The sequence below is a fragment of the Ranitomeya variabilis genome, chromosome 4 (assembly GCF_051348905.1).
Source record: "Ranitomeya variabilis isolate aRanVar5 chromosome 4, aRanVar5.hap1, whole genome shotgun sequence".
Lineage (NCBI taxonomy): Eukaryota > Metazoa > Chordata > Amphibia > Anura > Dendrobatidae > Ranitomeya > Ranitomeya variabilis.
In genome coordinates, this window is record NC_135235.1 from 764,063,591 (window position 1) to 764,086,772 (window position 23,182).

The following is a 23,182-nucleotide window of genomic DNA, read 5'->3' on the forward strand; positions in this document are numbered from 1 at the left end:
TAGTGATGGTATCAGAATGTATGGGCTCCTGTCAGGTATATATTAGTGATGGTATCAGAATGTATGGGCCCCTGTCAGGTATATATTAGTGATGATATCAGAATGTATGGGCTCCTGTCAGGTATATATTAGTGATGATATCAGAATGTATGGGCTCCTGTCAGGTATATATTAGTGATGATATCAGAATGTATGGGCCCCTGTCAGGTATATATTACTGATGATATCAGAATGTATGGGCCCCTGTCAGGTATATATTAGTGATGATATCAGAATGTACGGACCCCTGTCAGGTATATATTACTGATAATATCAGAATGTATGGGCTCCTGTCAGGTATATATTAGTGATGATATCAGAATGTATGGGCCCCTGTCAGGTATATATTACTGATGATATCAGAATGTATGGGCCCCTGTCAGGTATATATTACTGATGATATCAGAATGTATGAGCCCCTGTCAGGTATATATTAGTGATGATATCAGAATGTATGGGCTCCTGTCAGGTATATATTACTGATGATATCAGAATGTATGGGCCCCTGTCAGGTATATATTACTGATGATATCAGAATGTATGGGCTCCTGTCAGGTATATATTAGTGAGGATATCAGAATGTATGGGCTCCTGTCAGGTATATATTAGTGATGATATCAGAATGTATGGGCCCCTGTCAGGTATATATTACTGATAATATCAGAATGTATGGGCCCCTGTCAGGTATATATTACTGATGATATCAGAATGTATGGGCTCCTGTCAGGTATATATTAGTGAGGATATCAGAATGTATGGGCTCCTGTCAGGTATATATTACTGATGGTATCAGAATGTACGGGCTCCTGTCAGGTATATATTAGTGATGATATCAGAATGTATGGGCTCCTGTCAGGTATATATTAGTGATGATATCAGAATGTATGGGCTCCTGTCAGGTATATATTAGTGATGATATCAGAATGTATGGGCTCCTGTCAGGTATATATTTCTGATGATATCAGAATGTATGAGCCCCTGTCAGGTATATATTAGTGATATCAGAATGTATGGGCCCCTGTCAGGTATATATTAGTGATATCAGAATGTATGGGCCTCTGTCAGGCATATATTACTGATGATATCAGAATGTATGGGTTCCTGTCAGGTATATATTACTGATGATATCAGAATGTATGGGTCCCTGTCAGGTATATATTACTGATGATATCAGAATGTATGGGCCCCTGTCAGGTATATATTAGTGATGATATCAGAATGTATGGGCTCCTGTCAGGTATATATTAGTGATGATATCAGAATGTATGGGCCCCTGTCAGGTATATATTACTGATAATATCAGAATGTACGGGCTCCTGTCAGGTATATATTAGTGATGATATCAGAATGTATGGGCTCCTGTCAGGTATATATTAGTGATGATATCAGAATGTATGGGCCCCTGTCAGGTATATATTAGTGATGATATCAGAATGTATGGGCCCCTGTCAGGTATATATTAGTGATGATATCAGAATGTATGGGCTCCTGTCAGGTATATATTAGTGATGATATCAGAATGTATGGGCTTCTGTCAGGTATATATATTAGTGATGATATCAGAATGTATGGGCTCCTGTCGTGTATATATTTGTGATGATATCAGAATGTATGGGCTCCTGTCAGGTATATATTAGTGATGATATCAGAATGTATGGGCCCCTGTCAGGTATATATTACTGATGATATCAGAATGTATGGGCCCCTGTCAGGTATATATTACTGATAATATCAGAATGTATGGGCTCCTGTCAGGTATATATTAGTGATGATATCAGAATGTATGGGCTCCTGTCAGGTATATATTAGTGATGATATCAGAATGTATGGGCCCCTGTCAGGTATATATTAGTGATGATATCAGTATGTATGGGCTCCTGTCAGGTATATATTAGTGATGATATCAGAATGTATGGGCTCCTGTCAGGTGTATATTACTGATGATATCAGAATGTATGGGCCCCTGTCAGGTATATATTACTGATGATATCAGAATGTATGGGCCCCTGTCAGGTATATATTACTGATAATATCAGAATGTATGGGCCCCTGTCAGGTATATATTACTGATGATATCAGAATGTATGGGCTCCTGTCAGGTATATATTAGTGAGGATATCAGAATGTATGGGCTCCTGTCAGGTATATATTACTGATGGTATCAGAATGTATGGGCTCCTGTCAGGTGTATATTAGTGATGATATCAGAATGTATGGGTCCCTGTCAGGTATATATTAGTGATGATATCAGAATGTATGGGCTCCTGTCAGGTATATATTAGTGATGATATCAGAATGTATGGGCTCCTGTCAGGTATATATTTCTGATGATATCAGAATGTATGAGCCCCTGTCAGGTATATATTAGTGATATCAGAATGTATGGGCCCCTGTCAGGTATATATTAGTGATATCAGAATGTATGGGCTCCTGTCAGGTATATATTACTGATGATATCAGAATGTACGGGCTCCTGTCAGGTATATATTAGTGATGATATCAGAATGTACGGGCTCCTGTCAGGTATATATTAGTGATGATATCAGAATGTATGGGCCCCTGTCAGGTATATATTAGTGATGATATCAGAATGTATGGGCCCCTGTCAGGTATATATTACTGATAATATCAGAATGTACGGGCTCCTGTCAGGTATATATTAGTGATGATATCAGAATGTATGGGCTCCTGTCAGGTATATATTAGTGATGATATCAGAATGTATGGGCCCCTGTCAGGTATATATTAGTGATGATATCAGAATGTATGGGCTCCTGTCAGGTATATATTAGTGATGATATCAGAATGTATGGGCCCCTGTCAGGTATATATTAGTGATGATATCAGAATGTGTTGGCTCCTGTCAGGTATATATTAGTGATGATATCAGAATGTATGGGCTCCTGTCAGGTATATATTAGTGATGATATCAGAATGTATGGGCTCCTGTCAGGTATATATTAGTGATGATCTCAGAATGTATGGGCCCCTGTCAGGTATATATTACTGATGATATCAGAATGTATGGGCTCCTGTCAGGTATATATTACTGATGATATCAGAATGTGTGGGCTCCTGTCAGGTATATATTAGTGATGATATTAGAATGTATGGGCTCCTGTCAGGTATATATTAGTGATGATATCAGAATGTATGGGCCCCTGTCAGGTATATATTACTGATGATATCAGAATGTATGGGCCCCTGTCAGGTATATATTACTGATAATATCAGAATGTATGGGCTCCTGTCAGGTATATATTAGTGATGATATCAGAATGTACGGGCTCCTGTCAGGTATATATTAGTGATGGTATCAGAATGTATGGCTCCTGTCAGGTATATATTAGTGATGATATCAGAATGTATGGGCTCCTGTCAGGTATATATTAGTGATGATATCAGAATGTATGGGCCCCTGTCAGGTATATATTACTGATGATATCAGAATGTATGGGCCCCTGTCAGGTATATATTAGTGATGATATCAGAATGTATGGGCTCCTGTCAGGTATATATTACTGATGATATCAGAATGTATGAGCCCCTGTCAGGTATATATTAGTGATGATATCAGAATGTATGGGCCCCTGTCAGGTATATATTACTGATGATATCAGAATGTATGGGCCCCTGTCAGGTATATATTACTGATAATATCAGAATGTATGGGCTCCTGTCAGGTATATATTAGTGATGATATCAGAATGTATGGGCTCCTGTCAGGTATATATTAGTGATGATATCAGAATGTATGGGCCCCTGTCAGGTATATATTACTGATGATATCAGAATGTATGGGCCCCTGTCAGGTATATATTAGTGATGATATTAGAATGTATGGGCCCCTGTCAGGTATATATTAGTGATGATATCAGAATGTACGGGCCCCTGTCAGGTATATATTAGTGATGATATCAGAATGTATGGGCCCCTGTCAGGTATATATTAGTGATGATATCAGAATGTATGGGCCCCTGTCAGGTATATATTAGTGATGATATCAGAATGTATGGGCCTCTGTCAGGTATATATTAGTGATGATATCAGAATGTATGGGCTCCTGTCAGGTATATATTAGTGAGGATATCAGAATGTATGGGCCCCTGTCAGGTATATATTAGTGATGATATCAGAATGTATGGGCTCCTGTCAGGTGTATATTAGTGATGATATCAGAATGTATGGGCCCCTGTCAGGTGTATATTACTGATGATATCAGAATGTATGGGTCCCTGTCAGGTATATATTAGTGATGATATCAGAATGTATGGGCCCCTGTCAGGTATATATTAGTGATGATATCAGAATGTATGGGCCCCTGTCAGGTGTATATTACTGATGATATCAGAATGTATGGGTCCCTGTCAGGTATATATTAGTGATGATATCAGAATGTATGGGCCCCTGTCAGGTATATATTATTGATGATATCAGAATGTATGGGCTCCTGTCAGGTGTATATTAGTGATGGTATCAGAATGTATGGGCACCTGTCAGGTATATATTAGTGATGATATCAGAATGTATGGGCTCCTGTCAGGTGTATATTAGTGATGGTATCAGAATGTATGGGCCCCTGTCAGGTATATATTAGTGATGATATCAGAATGTATGGGCTCCTGTCAGGTGTATATTAGTGATGGTATCAGAATGTATGGGCACCTGTCAGGTATATATTAGTGATGATATCAGAATGTACGGGCTCCTGTCATGTGTATATTAGTGATGATATCAGAATGTATGGGCCCCTGTCAGGTATATATTAGTGATGATATCAGAATGTATGGGCACCTGTCAGGTATATATTAGTGATGATATCAGAATGTATGGACCCCTGTCATGTGTATATTAGTGATGATATCAGAATGTATGGGCCCCTGTCAGGTATATATTAGTGATGATATCAGAATGTATGGGCCCCTGTCAGGTATATATTAGTGATGATATCAGAATGTATGGGCCCCTGTCAGGTATATATTAGTGATGATATCAGAATGTATGGGCCCCTGTCAGGTATATATTAGTGATGATATCAGAATGTATGGGCCCCTGTCAGGTATATATTAGTGATGATATCAGAATGTATGGGCCCCTGTCAGGTATATATTAGTGATGATATCAGAATATATGGGCTCCTGTCAGGTATATATTAGTGATGGTATCAGAATGTACGGGCCCCTGTCAGGTATATATTAGTGATGATATCAGAATGTATGGGCTCCTGTCAGGTATATATTAGTGATGATATCAGAATGTATGGGCTCCTGTCAGATATATATTAGTGATGGTATCAGAATGTATGGGCCCCTGTCAGGTATATATTAGTGATATCAGAATGTACGGGCTCCTGTCAGGTATATATTAGTGATGATATCAGAATGTACGGGCCCCTGTCAGGTATATATTAGTGATGATATCAGAATGTATGGGCCCCTGTCAGGTATATATTAGTGATGATATCAGAATGTATGGGCTCCTGTCAGGCATATATTACTGATGATATCAGAATGTATGGGCCCCTGTCAGGTATATATTAGTGATGATATCAGAATGTATGGGCTCCTGTCAGGCATATATTACTGATGATATCAGAATGTATGGGCCCCTGTCAGGTATATATTAGTGATGATATCAGAATGTATGGGTTCCTGTCAGGTATATATTAGTGATGATATCAGAATGTATGGGCCCCTGTCAGGTATATATTAGTGATGATATCAGAATGTATGGGCCCCTGTCAGGCATATATTACTGATGATATCAGAATGTATGGGTTCCTGTCAGGTATATATTAGTGATGATATCAGAATGTATGGGCCCCTGTCAGGTATATATTAGTGATATCAGAATGTATGGGCCCCTGTCAGGTATATATTAGTGATGATATCAGAATGTATGGGCTCCTGTCAGGTATATATTAGTGATGATATCAGAATGTATGGGCCCCTGTCAGGTATATATTAGTGATGATATCAGAATGTATGGGCCTCTGTCAGGTATATATTAGTGATGATATCAGAATGTATGGGCCCCTGTCAGGTATATATTAGTGATGATATCAGAATGTATGGGCCCCTGTCAGGTATATATTAGTGATGATATCAGAATGTATGGGCCCCTGTCAGGTATATATTAGTGATGATATCAGAATGTATGGGCTCCTGTCAGGTATATATTAGTGAGGATATCAGAATGTATGGGCCCCTGTCAGGTATATATTAGTGATGATATCAGAATGTATGGGCCTCTGTCAGGTATATATTAGTGATGATATCAGAATGTATGGGCCCCTGTCAGGTATATATTAGTGATGATATCAGAATGTATGGGCCTCTGTCAGGTATATATTAGTGATGGTATCAGAATGTACGGGCCCCTGTCAGGTATATATATTAGTGATGATATCAGAATGTATGGGCCTCTGTCAGGTATATATTAGTGATGGTATCAGAATGTATGGGCCCCTGTCAGGTATATATTAGTGATGATATCAGAATGTATGGGCTCCTGTCAGGTATATATTAGTGATGATATCAGAATGTACGGGCCCCTGTCAGGTATATATATTAGTGATGATATCAGAATGTATGGGCCTCTGTCAGGTATATATTAGTGATGGTATCAGAATGTATGGGCTCCTGTCAGGTATATATTAGTGATGATATCAGAATGTATGGGCTCCTGTCAGGTATATATTAGTGATGATATCAGAATGTATGGGCCCCTGTCAGGTATATATATTAGTGATGATATCAGAATGTATGGGCCCCTGTCAGGTATATATTAGTGATGATATCAGAATGTATGGGCTCCTGTCAGGTATATATATTAGTGATGATATCAGAATGTATGGGCCCCTGTCAGGTATATATTAGTGATGATATCAGAATGTATGGGCCCCTGTCAGGTATATATTAGTGATGATATCAGAATGTATGGGCTCCTGTCAGGTATATATTAGTGATGATATCAGAATGTATGGGCTCCTGTCAGGTATATATTAGTGATGATATCAGAATGTATGGGCTCCTGTCAGGTATATATTAGTGATGATATCAGAATGTATGGGCTCCTGTCAGGTATATATTAGTGATGATATCAGAATGTATGGGCTCCTGTCAGGTATATATTAGTGATGATATCAGAATGTATGGGCCCCTGTCAGGTATATATTAGTGATGATATCAGAATGTATGGGCTCCTGTCAGGTATATATTAGTGATGATATCAGAATGTATGAGCTCCTGTCAGGTATATATTAGTGATGGTATCAGAATGTATGGGCCCCTGTCAGGTATATATTAGTGATGATATCAGAATGTATGGGCCCCTGTCAGGTATATATTAGTGATGATATCAGAATGTATGGGCCCCTGTCAGGTATATATTAGTGATGATATCAGAATGTATGGGCCCCTGTCAGGTATATATTAGTGATGATATCAGAATGTATGGGCTCCTGTCAGGTATATATTAGTGATGATATCAGAATGTATGGGCTCCTGTCAGGTATATATCAGTGATGATATCAGAATGTATGGGCCCCTGTCAGGTATATATTAGTGATGATATCAGAATGTATGGGCCCCTGTCAGGTATATAGTAGTGATGATATCAGAATGTATGGGCCCCTGTCAGGTATATATTAGTGATGATATCAGAATGTATGGGCTCCTGTCAGGTATATATTAGTGATGATATCAGAATGTATGGGCTCCTGTCAGGTATATATTAGTGATGATATCAGAATGTATGGGCTCCTGTCAGGTATATATTAGTGATGATATCAGAATGTATGGGCTCCTGTCAGGTATATATTAGTGATGATATCAGAATGTATGGGCTCCTGTCAGGTATATATTAGTGATGATATCAGAATGTATGGGCCCCTGTCAGGTATATATTAGTGATGATATCAGAATGTATGGGCTCCTGTCAGGTATATATTAGTGATGGTATCAGAATGTACGGGCTCCTGTCAGGTATATATTAGTGATGATATCAGAATGTATGGGCCCCTGTCAGGTATATATTACTGATGATATCAGAATGTATGGGCCCCTGTCAGGTATATATTAGTGATGATATCAGAATGTATGGGCCCCTGTCAGGTATATATTAGTGATGATATCAGAATGTATGGGCCCCTGTCAGGTATATATTAGTGATGATATCAGAATGTATGGGCTCCTGTCAGGTATATATTAGTGATGGTATCAGAATGTACGGGCTCCTGTCAGGTATATATTAGTGATGATATCAGAATGTATGGGCCCCTGTCAGGTATATATTAGTGATGATATCAGAATGTATGGGCTCCTGTCAGGTATATATTAGTGATGGTATCAGAATGTACGGGCTCCTGTCAGGTATATATTAGTGATGATATCAGAATGTATGGGCCCCTGTCAGGTATATATTACTGATGATATCAGAATGTATGGGCCCCTGTCAGGTATATATTAGTGATGATATCAGAATGTATGGGCCCCTGTCAGGTATATATTAGTGATGATATCAGAATGTATGGGCCCCTGTCAGGTATATATTACTGATGATATCAGAATGTATGGGCCCCTGTCAGGTGTATATTAGCGATGATATCAGAATGTATGGGCCCCTGTCAGGTATATATTAGTGATGATATCAGAATGTATGGGCCCCTGTCAGGTATATATTAGTGATGATATCAGAATGTATGGGCTCCTGTCAGGTATATATTAGTGATGGTATCAGAATGCATGGGCCCCTGTCAGGTATATATTAGTGATGATATCAGAATGTATGGGCTCCTGTCAGGTATATATTAGTGATGGTATCAGAATGTATGAGCCCCTGTCAGGTATATATTAGTGATGGTATCAGAATGTATGGGCCCCTGTCAGGTATATATTAGTGATGGTATCAGAATGCATGGGCCCCTGTCAGGTATATATTAGTGATGATATCAGAATGTATGGGCTCCTGTCAGGTATATATTAGTGATGATGATATCAGAATGCATGGGCCCCTGTCAGGTATATATTAGTGATGATATCAGAATGTATGGGCTCCTGTCAGGTATATATTAGTGATGATATCAGAATGTATGGGCCCCTGTCAGGTATATATATTAGTGATGATATCAGAATGTATGGGCCCCTGTCAGGTATATATTAGTGATGATATCAGAATGTATGGGCCCCTGTCAGGTGTATATTAGCGATGATATCAGAATGTATGGGCCCCTGTCAGGTATATATTAGTGATGATATCAGAATGTAGATTCAAGATTCAAAGAAGCTTTATTGGCAGGACCAAAGTAAATGAGGATAAATAGATAAATCCCTGATTGATGAGGGGTTCCGTTAGGTGTGGTCTCTGTATGTGACAGAAGACATTATTCAACTTAGTTTGAGCTGAATTAGGTGGAGTGATGGATGTTAAGGGATTTTCTTCTTGTAAAAATCAACTGAAAAGTGAAAGGGAAAGAAAAAAACATTAACAATCCCTGAATGAGCACGTATGAATGAATGATCACAAAAGTATCATTACTTATCTAACTGTTGTTGAGGGTCCGGATGAATGAGTTGTGAATATTTTTAATGTACATTTGATTTGCATCTGAGATTCAGTGAGACCTGTGTTGTATATGGTTTGACATTGGATAGGTTTCTATATGTGTCTATATGTGGTTTGGCCGGACGCAGTCAGAATCAGCTTGTTCAAGTTGTGCAGTGATTTACCTGTATAGAGAAATTGTTTTTAATTCCGAGAGGATGAATGTTTTGTAAACTGCTGCATTCTGTTTCTGTGTGTGTAAGGCTACTTTCACACTAGCGTTAACTGCAATCCGTCACAATGCGTCATTTTGCAGAAAAAACGCATCCTGCAAAAGTGCTTGCAGGATGTGTTTTTCCACCATTGACTAACATTAAGCGACACATTGCGACGGATTGCCACACGGCGCACCCATCGTGCGACGGATGCGTCGTGCAGTGGCGGACCGTCGGCACTAAAAAACGCTACATGTAACGTTTTTTTGTGCCAACGGTCCGCCATTTCCGACCGCGCATGCGCGTCCGGAACTCCGCCCCCACCTCCCTGCACCTCACAATGGGGCAGCGGATGCGCTGGAAAAATGCATCCGCTGCCCCCGTTGTGCGGTGGAGACGCTAGCGTTGGTAACCTCGGCCCGACGCACGGCGACGGGCCGAGCACGACGCTAGTGTGAAAGTAGCCTAAGGCACCAGGCTCTTATCTCAGTGCTGTGTACCTGATGGGAGGGGTGAGTCGAGCCCCTGCGCTAATTGCTTTTAATTTCTCCCCTCGGTGCTGTGGGCCAGAGGAAGGGGGGGCATGTAGCTGCATTCTAAGTTTCTCTGTCCTTGGTTTGGTACACGCTGAGAGATTTGTGTTTAAACAATAGTACAATATTGTAAGTTTGGAAATTGATAGTGAAAAAGAACTGTGCCTATTTTAGAGGAAAACTTGTAAGTGATTGAAAGATTGGAAAAACATTCACCTGCTTCAAGTTGAGTGATTGATATATAGCGAATTGAGGATCAGCAGAGGAGGTAGCCAACTGCACGGCTGATGTAGTGTACGGAGTAACCTGCTACAGTCAGTCTACGGCATTAGGTGGTGTAACCTTGCCGTCCATGGAGCTGTGGTAGCCAGCTGAGTTACCGAGTGGTAGGTAGGGAACCTGCTCGGTGTTGTTGAGCGGATAAGTTGAAGCCATGGGCAACTTATTCTGTGTGCAGTCAGGGCCCCCAATGGGATCCAAAAACCGCTGTATAGATTGGAAAAAGGAAGCAGTGAAAGAAGTGAGAACCGAGATTGAAAAAGGCAAAAATGCCAGTGAGTGGATGTTTGGATGTTCAAAAAGGCACAGACAAAGGAGGAAAATAGCAAGTGAATAAATGGCGTCTGAGAGAGTGCAGCAGAACGAAAGTAAGGTGTATTATAAATGTTTTGATGCTTAAAAGTCTGACTATGACTGACACATTACTGCTACCGTTATACCTTTGAATAACCAGAGACCCAGACAAGACAGATGGATTTCTAAACACTGTGGTCAGACAAACCCAGACAGGAGAAATACTTGTATGATCTGTGCTGCAACCCAACCTAAGAGAATTGCACTGAATCCTGTCCAGACAAGATCACATGTAGTGACATAAGAAGCTGACACAGGATTGTGGTTGGTGGATAGTGGGGACATTAACTTTTGGGAGAAGGCTGACAGTAATCCTTTTGGGAGGGAGCTGTAGACCAGCATGTCTAGTCACCCCCAACCGGTCATCTAGTAGCCTGTTGTGAACTATATTTCTTTGCTCCCTCTTGTGGTCATTATCGGTATGGTACTTGGAGTGTCTTTCCCCAGGTTGGCACCCACCTGATTCGTTTGGCCTTGGGTGTGCCTATATAAACTTCCTGGAGACTCTGTATTGTGCCTGGAATCGTTGTTATCAGACCATGTCTGTTTTCTCCTGTCTCCTGGTCTCCTGATTTTGCAAGATAAGCTAAGTCCTGCTTTCTTATTTTTGTGCATTTGTATTTTCCTTATTTTGTTCCAGCTTTGTTTCAAATGTGATTCCTGATTTTGCTGGAAGCTCAAGGGGGGCTGTTATTCTCCCCCCACACCGTTAGTCGGTGCGGGGGTTCTTGGATATTCAGCGTGGATATTTTGTAGGGTTTTTTGCTGACCGTATAAGTCATCTTTCTATTTTCTGCTATTAGTCAGTGGGCCTCTCTTTGCTAAATCTAGTTCATTCTTACGTTTGTCATTTCTTCTTACCTCATCGTTATTATTTGTGGGGGGCTTGTATTAACTTTGGGGTCTTTCCTCTTGAGGCAAGAGAGGTCTTATTTTCTCTGAAAGGGTTAGTTAGTTCTCCGGCTGGCGCGAGACGTCTAGAACCAACGTAGGTACGTTACCCGGCTGCTGCTAGTTGTTTGTGTTAGGATCAGGTATACGGTCAGCCTAGTTTCCACTTCCCTATGAGCTGGTTTTTTGTGTTTGCAGACTTAGCTGGTACTCCTGAGATCCTCTGCCATTAGGATCATAACAGTATTCCAGGCCCTTTAATAAGTGCATTGCTGAAGCGGGATTATAAGAAAAGTCTTGATTTTTTTTTTTTTTTTTTTTTTTCTTCCTCCCCTTTATCTCTGAGTGGCTTGAAGCTCTGCTGCAGACATGAATGTTCAGACTCTGATTACTAGTGTGGATCAGCTTGCTGCACGTGTGCAGGGCATTCAGGATTTTGTTATTAGCAGTCCTATGTCAGAACCTGATACCTATTCCTGAGCTGTTCTCTGGAGATCGATTTAAATTTGGGAATTTTAGGAATAATTGTAAATTGTTTCTATCTTTGAGACCTCGTTCGTCTAGAGACTCAGCTCAACAAGTTAAAATTGTTATCTCCTTCTTGCGTGGCGACCCTCAGGATTGGGCTTTCTCATTGGCGCCAGGAGATCCGGCATTGGCAAATATTGATGCGTTTTTTCTGGCGCTTGGATTGCTTTATGAGGAGCCCAATCTTGAAATACAGGCAGAAAAAGCATTGCTGGCTATCTCTCAGGGCCAGGATGAAGCAGAGGTGTACTGCCAAAAATTTCGGAAATGGTCCGTGCTTACTCAATGGAATGAGTGTGCTCTGGCCGCAAATTTTAGAAATGGCCTTTCTGAAGCCATTAAGAATGTGATGGTGGGTATTCCCATTCCTACAAGTCTGAAAGATTCTATGGCTCTGGCCATCCAGGTTAATCGGCGTTTGCGGGAGCGCAAAACTGCTAATCCTCTGGCGGTGTTGTCTGAACAGACGCCTGACTCAATGCAATGTGATAGAATCCTGACTAGAACCGAACGGCAAAATCATAGGCATCAGAATGGGTTGTGTTTTTACTGTGGTGATTCTACACATGTTATCTCGGCATGCTCTAAACGGCCATCAAAGGTTGTTAGTCCTGTCGCCATTGGTAATTTGCAGCCTAAGTTCATTTTGTCTGTGACTTTGATTTGCTCATTATCTTCCTACCCTGTTATGGCATTTGTGGATTCAGGTGCTGCCCTGAGTCTTATGGATTTATCGTTTGCCAAGCGCTGTGGTTTTGTCCTAGAGCCTTTAGAAAATCCTATTCCTCTTAGAGGAATTGATGCTACGCCATTGGCGGAGAATAAGCCGCAGTATTGGACACAAGTGACCATGTGCATGTCTCCTGAACATCGGGAGGTGATTCGTTTTCTTGTTTTGCATAAAATGCAGGATTTGGTCATTCTGGGTCTGCCATGGTTACAGATCCATAATCCAGTTTTGGATTGGAAGGCAATGTCCGTTTTAAGTTGGGGTTGTCAGGGAATTCATTGCGATTCCTCGTCGGTGTCTATTGCTTCTTCTACTCCTTCTGAAGTCCCTGAGTATTTGCTGGACTATCAGGATGTATTCAGTGAGTCCAGGTCCAGTGCCCTTCCTCCTCATAGGGACTGTGACTGCGCTATAGATTTGATTCCTGGTAGTAAATTTCCTAAGGGACGATTATTTAATCTGTCTGTACCTGAGCATGCCGCGATGCGTGCTTATATTAAGGAGTCTTTGGAGAAGGGACATATTCGTCCATCCTCTTCCCCTCTTGGTGCGGGATTCTTTTTTGTGGCCAAGAAAGACGGGTCTTTGAGACCGTGTATAGACTATCGGCTTTTGAATAAAATCACTGTCAAATTTCAGTATCCTTTGCCACTATTGTCGGACTTGTTTGCCCGGATTAAGGGTGCCAAGTGGTTCACCAAGATAGATCTTCGCGGTGCGTACAACCTTGTGCGCATTAAGCAGGGAGATGAATGGAAAACTGCATTCAATACGCCCGAAGGTCATTTTGAGTACTTGGTGATGCCTTTTGGGCTTTCTAATGCCCCCTCAGTGTTTCAGTCCTTTATGCATGACATTTTCCGGAAGTATCTGGATAAATTTATGATTGTTTATCTGGATGATATTCTGGTTTTCTCTGATGATTGGGATTCTCATGTAAAGCAGGTCAGGATGGTGTTTCAGGTTTTGCGTGATAATGCTTTGTTTGTGAAGGGCTCAAAGTGTCTCTTTGGAGTGCAGAAGGTTTCCTTTTTGGGTTTTATTTTCGCCCCTTCTACTGTGGAGATGGACCCAGTCAAGGTCCGAGCTATTCATGATTGGACTCAACCCACGTCCGTTAAGAGTCTTCAGAAGTTCTTGGGTTTTGCTAATTTCTACCGTCGTTTTATTGCTAATTTTTCTAGCGTTGTAAAACCTTTGACGGATATGACCAAGAAAGGTTCTGATGTTGCTAATTGGGCTCCTGCGGCCGTGGAGGCCTTCCGGGAGTTGAAGCGCCGGTTTACTTCGGCGCCTGTTTTGTGCCAGCCTGATGTCTCACTTCCCTTTCAGGTTGAAGTAGACGCTTCTGAGATCGGTGCAGGGGCTGTTTTGTCGCAGAAAGGCTCTGGTTGCTCTGTTATGAGACCATGTGCTTTTTTTTCTAGGAAGTTTTCGCCTGCTGAGCGGAACTATGATGTTGGTAATCGGGAGTTGTTGGCTATGAAGTGGGCATTTGAGGAGTGGCGTCATTGGCTCGAGGGAGCTAAGCATCGTGTGGTGGGCTCTTGACTGATCACAAAAATCTGATGTACCTCGAGTCCGCTAAGCGCCTGAATCCTAGACAGGCTCGTTGGTCGTTGTTTTTCTCCTGTTTTGACTTTGTGGTCTCGTACCTGCCTGGTTCAAAGAATGTGAAGGCTGATGCTCTTTCTAGGAGCTTTGTGCCTGACTCTCCTGGAGTCTCAGAGCCAGCGGGTATTCTTAAAGAGGGAGTAATCTTGTCGGCCATTTCTCCTGATTTGCGACGTGTGTTGCAGAGATTTCAGGCTGGTAGACCTGACTCTTGCCCACCTGACAGACTGTTTGTTCCTGATAAATGGACCAGTAGAGTTATTTCCGAGGTTCATTCCTCAGTGTTGGCAGGGCATCCTGGGATTTTTGGTACCAGAGATTTGGTGGCTAGGTCCTTTTGGTGGCCGTCCCTGTCGCGGGATGTGCGATCTTTTGTGCAGTCCTGTGGGATTTGTGCTCGGGCTAAGGCTTGCTGTTCTCGTGCCAGCGGGTTACTTTTGCCCTTGCCCGTCCCGAAGAGGCCTTGGACGCACATTTCCATGGATTTCATTTCAGATCTTCCGGTGTCTCAAGGAATGTCTGTCATCTGGGTGGTCTGTGATCGTTTTTCCAAGATGGTCCATTTGGTGCCCTTGCCTAAGTTGCCTTCCTCTTCCGATTTGGTTCCTTTGTTCTTTCAGAATGTGGTTCGTTTGCACGGCATTCCTGAGAATATCGTGTCTGACAGAGGATCCCAGTTTGTGTCCAGATTCTGGCGATCCTTTTGTGCTAGGATGGGCATCGATTTGTCATTTTCATCTGCCTTTCATCCTCAGACTAATGGCCAAACGGAGCGAACTAATCAGACGCTGGAGGCTTATTTGAGATGTTTTGTTTCTGCGGATCAGGATGATTGGGTGACCTTCCTGCCATTGGCTGAGTTTGCCCTTAATAATAGGGCAAGTTCCGCTACTTTGGTTTCGCCAGTTTTCTGCAACTCTGGTTTTCATCCGAGGTTTTCCTCGGGTCATGTTGAACCGTCTGACTGTCCTGGGGTGGATTCCGTGGTGGATAGGTTGCAGCGGATTTGGAATCTTGTGGTGGACAACTTGAAGTTGTCACAGGAGAAGGCTCAGTGCTTTGCCAACCGCCGCCGCGGTGTGGGTCCCCGACTTCGTGTTGGGGATTTGGTTTGGTTGTCTTCTCGGTATGTCCCTCTGAAGGTTTCCTCTCCTAAGTTTAAGCCTCGCTTTATTGGTCCTTATAAAATTTTGGAAGTCCTTAATCCGGTGTCGTTTCATTTGGATCTTCCGGTGTCGTTTGCCATTCACAATGTGTTCCATAGGTCTTTGTTACGGCGGTACGTGGTGCCTATGGTTCCTGCTGCTGAGCCTCCTGCTCCGGTGTTGGTTGAGGGCGAGTTGGAGTATGTGGTGGAGAAGATCTTGGACTCTCGTCTCTCTAGACGGAGGCTTCAGTATCTGGTCAAATGGAAGGGCTATGGTCAAGAGGACAATTCCTGGGTGGTCGCCTCTGATGTTCATGCGGCCGATTTGGTTCGTGCCTTTCACGTTGCTCATCCTGATCGCCCTGGTGGTCTTGGTGAGGGTTCGGTGACCCCTCCTTAAAGGGGGGGTACTGTTGTGAACTATATTTCTTTGCTCCCTCTTGTGGTCATTAGCGGTATGGCACTTGGAGTGTCTTTCCCCAGGTTGGCACCCACCTGATTCGTTTGGCCTTGGGTGTGCCTATATAAACTTCCTGGAGACTCTGTATTGTGCCTGGAATCGTTGTTATCAGACCATGTCTCTTTTCTCCTGTCTCCTGGTCTCCTGATTTTGCAAGATAAGCTAAGTCCTGCTTTCTTATTTTTGTGCATTTGTATTTTCCTTATTTTGTTCCAGCTTTGTTTCAAATGTGATTCCTGATTTTGCTGGAAGCTCAAGGGGGGCTGTTATTCTCCCCCCACACTGTTAGTCGGTGCGGGGGTTCTTGGATATTCAGCGTGGATATTTTGTAGGGTTTTTTGCTGACCGTATAAGTCATCTTTCTATTTTCTGCTATTAGTCAGTGGGCCTCTCTTTGCTAAATCTAGTTCATTCTTACGTTTGTCATTTCTTCTTACCTCACCGTTATTATTTGTGGGGGGCTTGTATTAACTTTGGGGTCTTTCCTCTTGAGGCAAGAGAGGTCTTATTTTCTCTGAAAGGGTTAGTTAGTTCTCCGGCTGGCGCGAGACGTCTAGAACCAACGTAGGTACGTTCCCCGGCTGCTGCTAGTTGTTTGTGTTAGGATCAGGTATACGGTCAGCCTAGTTACCACTTCCCTATGAGCTGGTTTTTTGTGTTTGCAGACTTAGCTGGTACTCCTGAGATCCTCTGCCATTAGGATCATAACAGTAGCCCCCACCTCCAGAGAACCAACCACATCAGGTAGGGTAAAACAGATACAGGAGAATTATCACTGGAGGCTCTCTGACTAGCTAGCTACGCAAAAACAATTGGCTGACCCTGAGAACCAACGTTTCCCATTTTTCAGATAAAGACAATATGATGGACGTATAAGTGCACCTGGGCAGGCCTAGGGAGTTAGTGAGCACAAAAGCAGGTGACGTACTAGGATGCAAATTAAGACTTTTACAGATGTGACAAAAGGAGAGAGTGTAGAGATGTACTTTGGACGGTTACAGCTGAAATGGGAAGACATGGGGTACAGTCCAGTAAACCCACTTGATGTTAAAGTATTGGTAAATACATTCATTGACGGTATGACCAAAGACTTACGAGACGCAAATACAGAGAGCCAGACCTGAATGGAGAAATGTAGATCCAAAAGACCTGAAGGTTGCTAAAGGAGTTGAACAAACTAGGACAATGAGACGACGTGTCATGTATGCTGGACTACAAGGAAAACAGTAGAGACGTAGTAAGGACTTAGAAACAGTAAAGTGCTGAAATTGTGGAGAAAATGGACACTCAGACCAATTTACCACCACCTTCAGACTAGGAAACTGACAACCCAGTGACAAATGTGTGCCCTGTTTTTGTCCCCTCCGGACCTGGTCCTTCCTTGATGACCACCATACCGATGCCGGGAGGGAAAGATACAGAATTCTTGATTGACACTGGAGCAGCCGGGACTGTGGTACACAAAGACTTGATAACGCCAGACATGATTACTGACGAGACTGTGGAGTGCGTGAGTGTAGAAGGACAAGCGACTGAAGCCCCTATGACTAAACAAATAAGACTAGAATCACGAGACAGCCAAGAGGTGCTTACAAACTTATTGTTAGTGACAATTCCCCTATGAATTTGCTGGGAGCAGAGTTGAGTGCTGGCTAGGCCGCCATACAGTACTCTCCTGAGGGTATTACGGTCACAAGTCCCCTTTCATATAAACACTTGGGGCAGAGGGACGCCAGGGTCTTCCACGTGCACATTATACCACAGGTAAATCATGCCCAATTATAGTTACACTTAATTCCATTCATTTACCAGTTTAGTAGTTTCCTTAAACAAGATGGTATAGTTACCGTGTATTTCTAGGTTGTCTTCATATGATATATAGTTTTTTAGCCATTCGTTATATTGGCTCAAACCATAGTCACTGTTTATTTGTCCTTTCCACTTCTTATACCTTATTGCAAGCAACTGGTATTGATATTTGGTATTTTTCAAATCCCTTCTTTTTATATTTGGAACTGTTAGTTATGGATTTATATAGAGCTGCTACCTTCTCAAAATAAGCTTGTGCTTTGCTGTGGCCTATGGTATTGTGCTCTCCCATTTTATGACTCCGCACATTTCGTAATTATATATATATTTTTATATATATAATTTCCTTTTGGTAACATATTTTGTGAACCAAACTTAGTTCTTTAAGGGGTACTCTACCCAATCAAATACGGGTATAAATAATATTTGGATATTAATGTGTGACTTATATAAACACTTGTGTAATATTGCAGAACTGGTGTATATGGCAAGAGTAGTGAAAGTAACACCTGACACCAGAATATCTGAGGACAGGGAAAAGAGCCAGGTACCAGACACCGTTTGGGCAAGGGGAAAAATCTGATGTGGGTCGGCTGCCCATTCCCCCTGTCGTGATTAAATTAAAAGAAGGAACCACTACTCTCCGATTAAAGCAATACCCCTTAAGTCTAGTCAAATCAATGGCCCTGAGCAGGGATATTAAAGAGTACGTTAAGGCAGGGGTTCTAGTGCAGAGATCTTCCCCCTGCAACACCCCTTTGTATCCCATTAAGAAGAAAAAGGACCCAAGGGTTCCGCTGACACAGAATAGTTCAGGACTTACAGGCCATTAATGATGTTACAGTGAGTGTGATCTCAATTGTCCCTAATACACACACCGTACGGTCACAAAATGTTTCACAGTCATTAATTTGGCAAATGCATTCTTCTCTGTACCCCTGCACTCTGACTGTCAGTATCTTTTCTCTTTTACTCACGAAGGTAAAACAATACAGTTGCACGGTCCTCCCAAAAGGGGGAAAGAACTCCCCAACCATCTACTCAACAGCGATGGCAGGGATTCTTGAGCAGTGGCAACAACCTCATCCACAGACTGTACTATTGCAGTACGTGGATGACCTCTTGCTCTGCTGCCCGGACCAGACGTCCTGCAAGGAAGCTACAGTTTCCTTGCTGTGTTTTTTGGCAGAGAAGGGTTGCAAGGTCTCACGTGACAAATTACAGTATTGCAAGCAAAAGGTGACATTTTTAGGACATTGTATTGCTGAATGTACAAGACACCTGACTGAAGACAGAAAACAGGCAATACAAAATCTCCCTTTACCCAGGTCACACCAGCATCTACGCATTTTCCTAGGTTTGATGACCTACTGTAGGCCTTGGATAAGGTCTGCTTTACAAATGATGCAACCACTCTAAGACAGGTTGTCATCAGACCCCTACAATCTTACTCAAGAAGCAATTGATTCCTTCTGTTCTCTGAAGCTGCTCATTGTGTCAAGCCCCGGCCTTAGGCATTCCAAACTATGATCAACCATTTTTCTTATTTTGCACAGAGCAGGGATGGACATGCTACCGCAGTACTGACACAACAGCATGGAGAGAAACAGAATACCAATAGCTTACTACTCAGCACAATTAGACCCAGTGATTAGAGGGTCTCCTACCTGTGTCCGTGTTGTAAGAGCTGCTGTATTACAGCTAGGCATGTGAGCTCACACTGACTTTTTCGTTTGACAATTTGTTCCCCACATGACATTAATGCCATACTCGTACAAGTTCAACCAAAACACCTGTCTATGGATAGACAGATCCGACTCTAATGTGCTCTAATACTAATTCCTGAATACGTCACCCTCAAAAGACATAATGTTCTGAATCCAGCCACTCATCTGCCTGTGGATTCAGAAAAGGGGGAATTGGTGACAGCATTAGGGGAAAAAAAAGAGTACTCTGGTATGTTGACATGACGCACGAACGTGACTGCATAGGAACTGATGAGTTAGGAGACAGTGGGTTTTATATATGTTCATGAAAAACCTGTTCCTAATGCATATGTTGAGGTTTTTATTTTTGTAGATGGCTCCAGATACCACCAGGATGGGCGATTCTACACTGGATATGCAGTAGTATCCTCACATGAGGTAATCTGAGCTGAACCACTCCCTCCTCACATGTTGGTGCAGGAGGCAGAGTTGAAGGCACTCACTGAGGCGTGTAGAGCTGCTGCAGGTAAAGTCGCTAATATTTATACAGATTCGAATTATACATGGGGAATATCCCATGATTATCGCCCTGTCTGGAGAAGCAGAATGTTTCTTACATCAGCCGGTAAGCCCATTAAAAATGCAGAGCTGGTGAAACAATTAGTGGAGGCATTGACGTTACCAGTCCAGGTTGGCATCGTCAAGGTAGCAGCACACATGAACGGTGACTTTGTGGAGGTAGAGGGCAACAGAAGGGCGGACGAGGCTGCTAAAGTAGCAGCAAGGCGGCCTAGGGAGCAGTGGATGGTGGTGGGGAGTCAGCGTATTCCAGCCACACTGAGCCTAGATGTCCTGAAATCCCTCCAGCTGCCCAAACAGAGAAGGAACACGGGGAGAATGGGAGCTGAGCTGAACTCAAAAGGAGTTTTGGGAGAATAAGGATAAATTGTATATACCAAGGTCCCTGTTCCTAATAATGGCGCAAGCAACACCTGGCCCCACTCACACCTCAAAATGTCACATGTGTCCATGGTAGATGCCTTCCGGATCGCTCCTGGTTTCAGTTACGCAGCAGCAAAGCTCGTACGGTCATGCCTCATCTGTGCACAGCACAACCCTGGTAAAACAGTAAACATCTTTAAGAAAGCGACACTCAGGCCTCTCTACCCATTTCAGAGACTGCAGACTGGCTACATACAGCTACCCAAGGTAGGAGTGTGTGAAAAATGTCCTAATATGTGTAGATCTCTTCTCTGGTTGGCTGGAAGCCTATCTGGTAAAATGTGCAAATGCTAAAGCGACTGCAGACAAACTGATGAAAGAACTGATCTGCAGGTATGGTGTCCCAGAAACCATAGAGAGCGATAGGGACCCACACTTCACGGGAGAAATAATGAGGGAAGTCATGCAGGCCCTGGGAGTACAGCAAGCATATCCTGCACCATATAGACAACAAAGTAGTGGGAAAGTGGAGACTAAATGGGACACTTAAACTGAAAATTCAGAGGCCATAGCAGACACAGGAAAGAGCGGGGTAGAGTGCTTGTCTCTTGCACTCTTTCTAGCCAGACACACTCCAAATATAAAGACAGGCTTGTCCCCTTTCGAAGTCCTGTTTAGTAGTTTGCCAGAGACAGCCCATGTCCAGGCCTTGCAGAATAGACTTAATGTGGTGCATAAACATGTGTTTGCATCCATTCCAGATCCTAATGCCAGGGCAGACGTGCATCAGCTGAATCCAGGTGATTGGGTGGTCATACACAGACACGTGAGAAGGAGCCTATATCCACGGTTTGACGGCCCGTTGTAAAGTCCAGCTGACCACATTCACTTGAGGGAATGCCCACCTGGATCCATGCCAGTCACTGCAAAAAAGATTTCACCAGCAGAAAGACTTGTTTTAATCACCTTGCTGGCAGTCGTAGGATGTTTGCACCTTACAGAGACACTGAATACACTTTTAAATGTTGACAAGGACAAAAACTGCTGGACTGTTGGATCTGTATACACAGCCCAGTATCTGCAAGCACTATGCTGTACTTTGCCTTACCCCAGGAGCCAAGGAAGGTATTAACACCACACAGCATACCCAATGAGACTTGGACTCAGATTTTCTTGGTTCCTTAAGGCTCTTAATAAGACTAATACAATATAGAGACTCCTTTTTAAATCCAGCCGATTGGCTTAGCGGCTTAGAGGGATGGATTATTTTTTACTTGACTTGACAGACTTGTATGCAAATTTTGTTGCTTTGCTTATTGTTTTATGTAGCCATAAAAGCGCTAATATATGTATTACCTGAGGCTGAACCTTCTGTATTATATCATAGGCCCCGTATGGCCACTGCTGATGGTGGAGGTGAGTGTCCACACTGAGGGTGGATGGGCGAAGCAGGTAGAAAGCCCCCTTGTGGGTACTAGACCCATGAGACAGTACAGTAGCTCCTTTGTGGACATCAGCTGACCCTGTGGCAGAGGTTATACCATTTACAAAAGGGGAAATTGTTATGGAAGGGTTAATAGGTTGCCTTTAATTGCTAGAATTACTAGAATCTGTTAACGCAGTAGTCTGATGGTCTCCCCTTCAAGGAGACTACACTTCTTATCATGTATGTTCTCAATAATCAGTCACAACATGTTTTTGGTACGTTGTGAGGAATAAAGGTCAGTATGACCCTGGGTGATGGTGGGGGCTACATGAATTACATTGTGTGTTACATTTGTTGTAAATGGTATAAAATACTGCCTTTTGCTGCATTACATCAGATAAAAGTGACTTGCTCACAGGATATGTGTGAGGTGTCTTTTTGTCTCCAAGCGCGCTTGTAAAATGACGGGCGTAACTACCTGATTTGGCCTCACTGGTGATCTGGCGTACTGACATTGGGTCAGAATGAAAACAGCTACGACAGTGGTACTATGAGAAGATTATACTGTGTGTGGTGGGATGGAGGTACTGTAGGAACATTATACTATGTGTGGGTATGGCGGTACTATGAGAACATTATAGTGTGTGTGGGGGTATGGCGGTACTATGAGATTATACTGTGTGTGGTGAGATGGAGGTACTGTAGGAACATTATACTGCGTGCAGAATTATTTGGCAAGTTGTATTTTTATCACATGATCCTTTTTATACATGTCCTACTCCAAGCTGTTCAGACTTGAGAGCCAACTACCAATTAAGTAAATCAGGTGATGTGCATCTCTGTAAATGAGGAGGGGTGTTGGCTAATGACATCAAAACCCTATATAAGGTGTGCTTAATTATTAGGCAACTTCCTTTCCTTTGGCAAAATGGGTCAGAAGATGATTTGACGGGCTCTGAAAAGTAC

The 23,182-nt window shown here is 42.6% G+C and overlaps 1 long non-coding RNA gene across 1 annotated transcript in view; it reads left to right on the forward strand.

Moving 5' to 3' along the window:
• Positions 1 to 22,633, forward strand: part of LOC143766906 (uncharacterized) — a 41,587-nt gene extending 18,954 nt beyond the window's left edge. Inside the window, exon 2 of the long non-coding RNA XR_013213660.1 lies at positions 21,552 to 22,633. This is a non-coding gene — a long non-coding RNA (uncharacterized LOC143766906). The remainder of the gene's footprint in view (positions 1 to 21,551) is intronic.
• Positions 22,634 to 23,182: the final 549 nt, after the last annotated feature.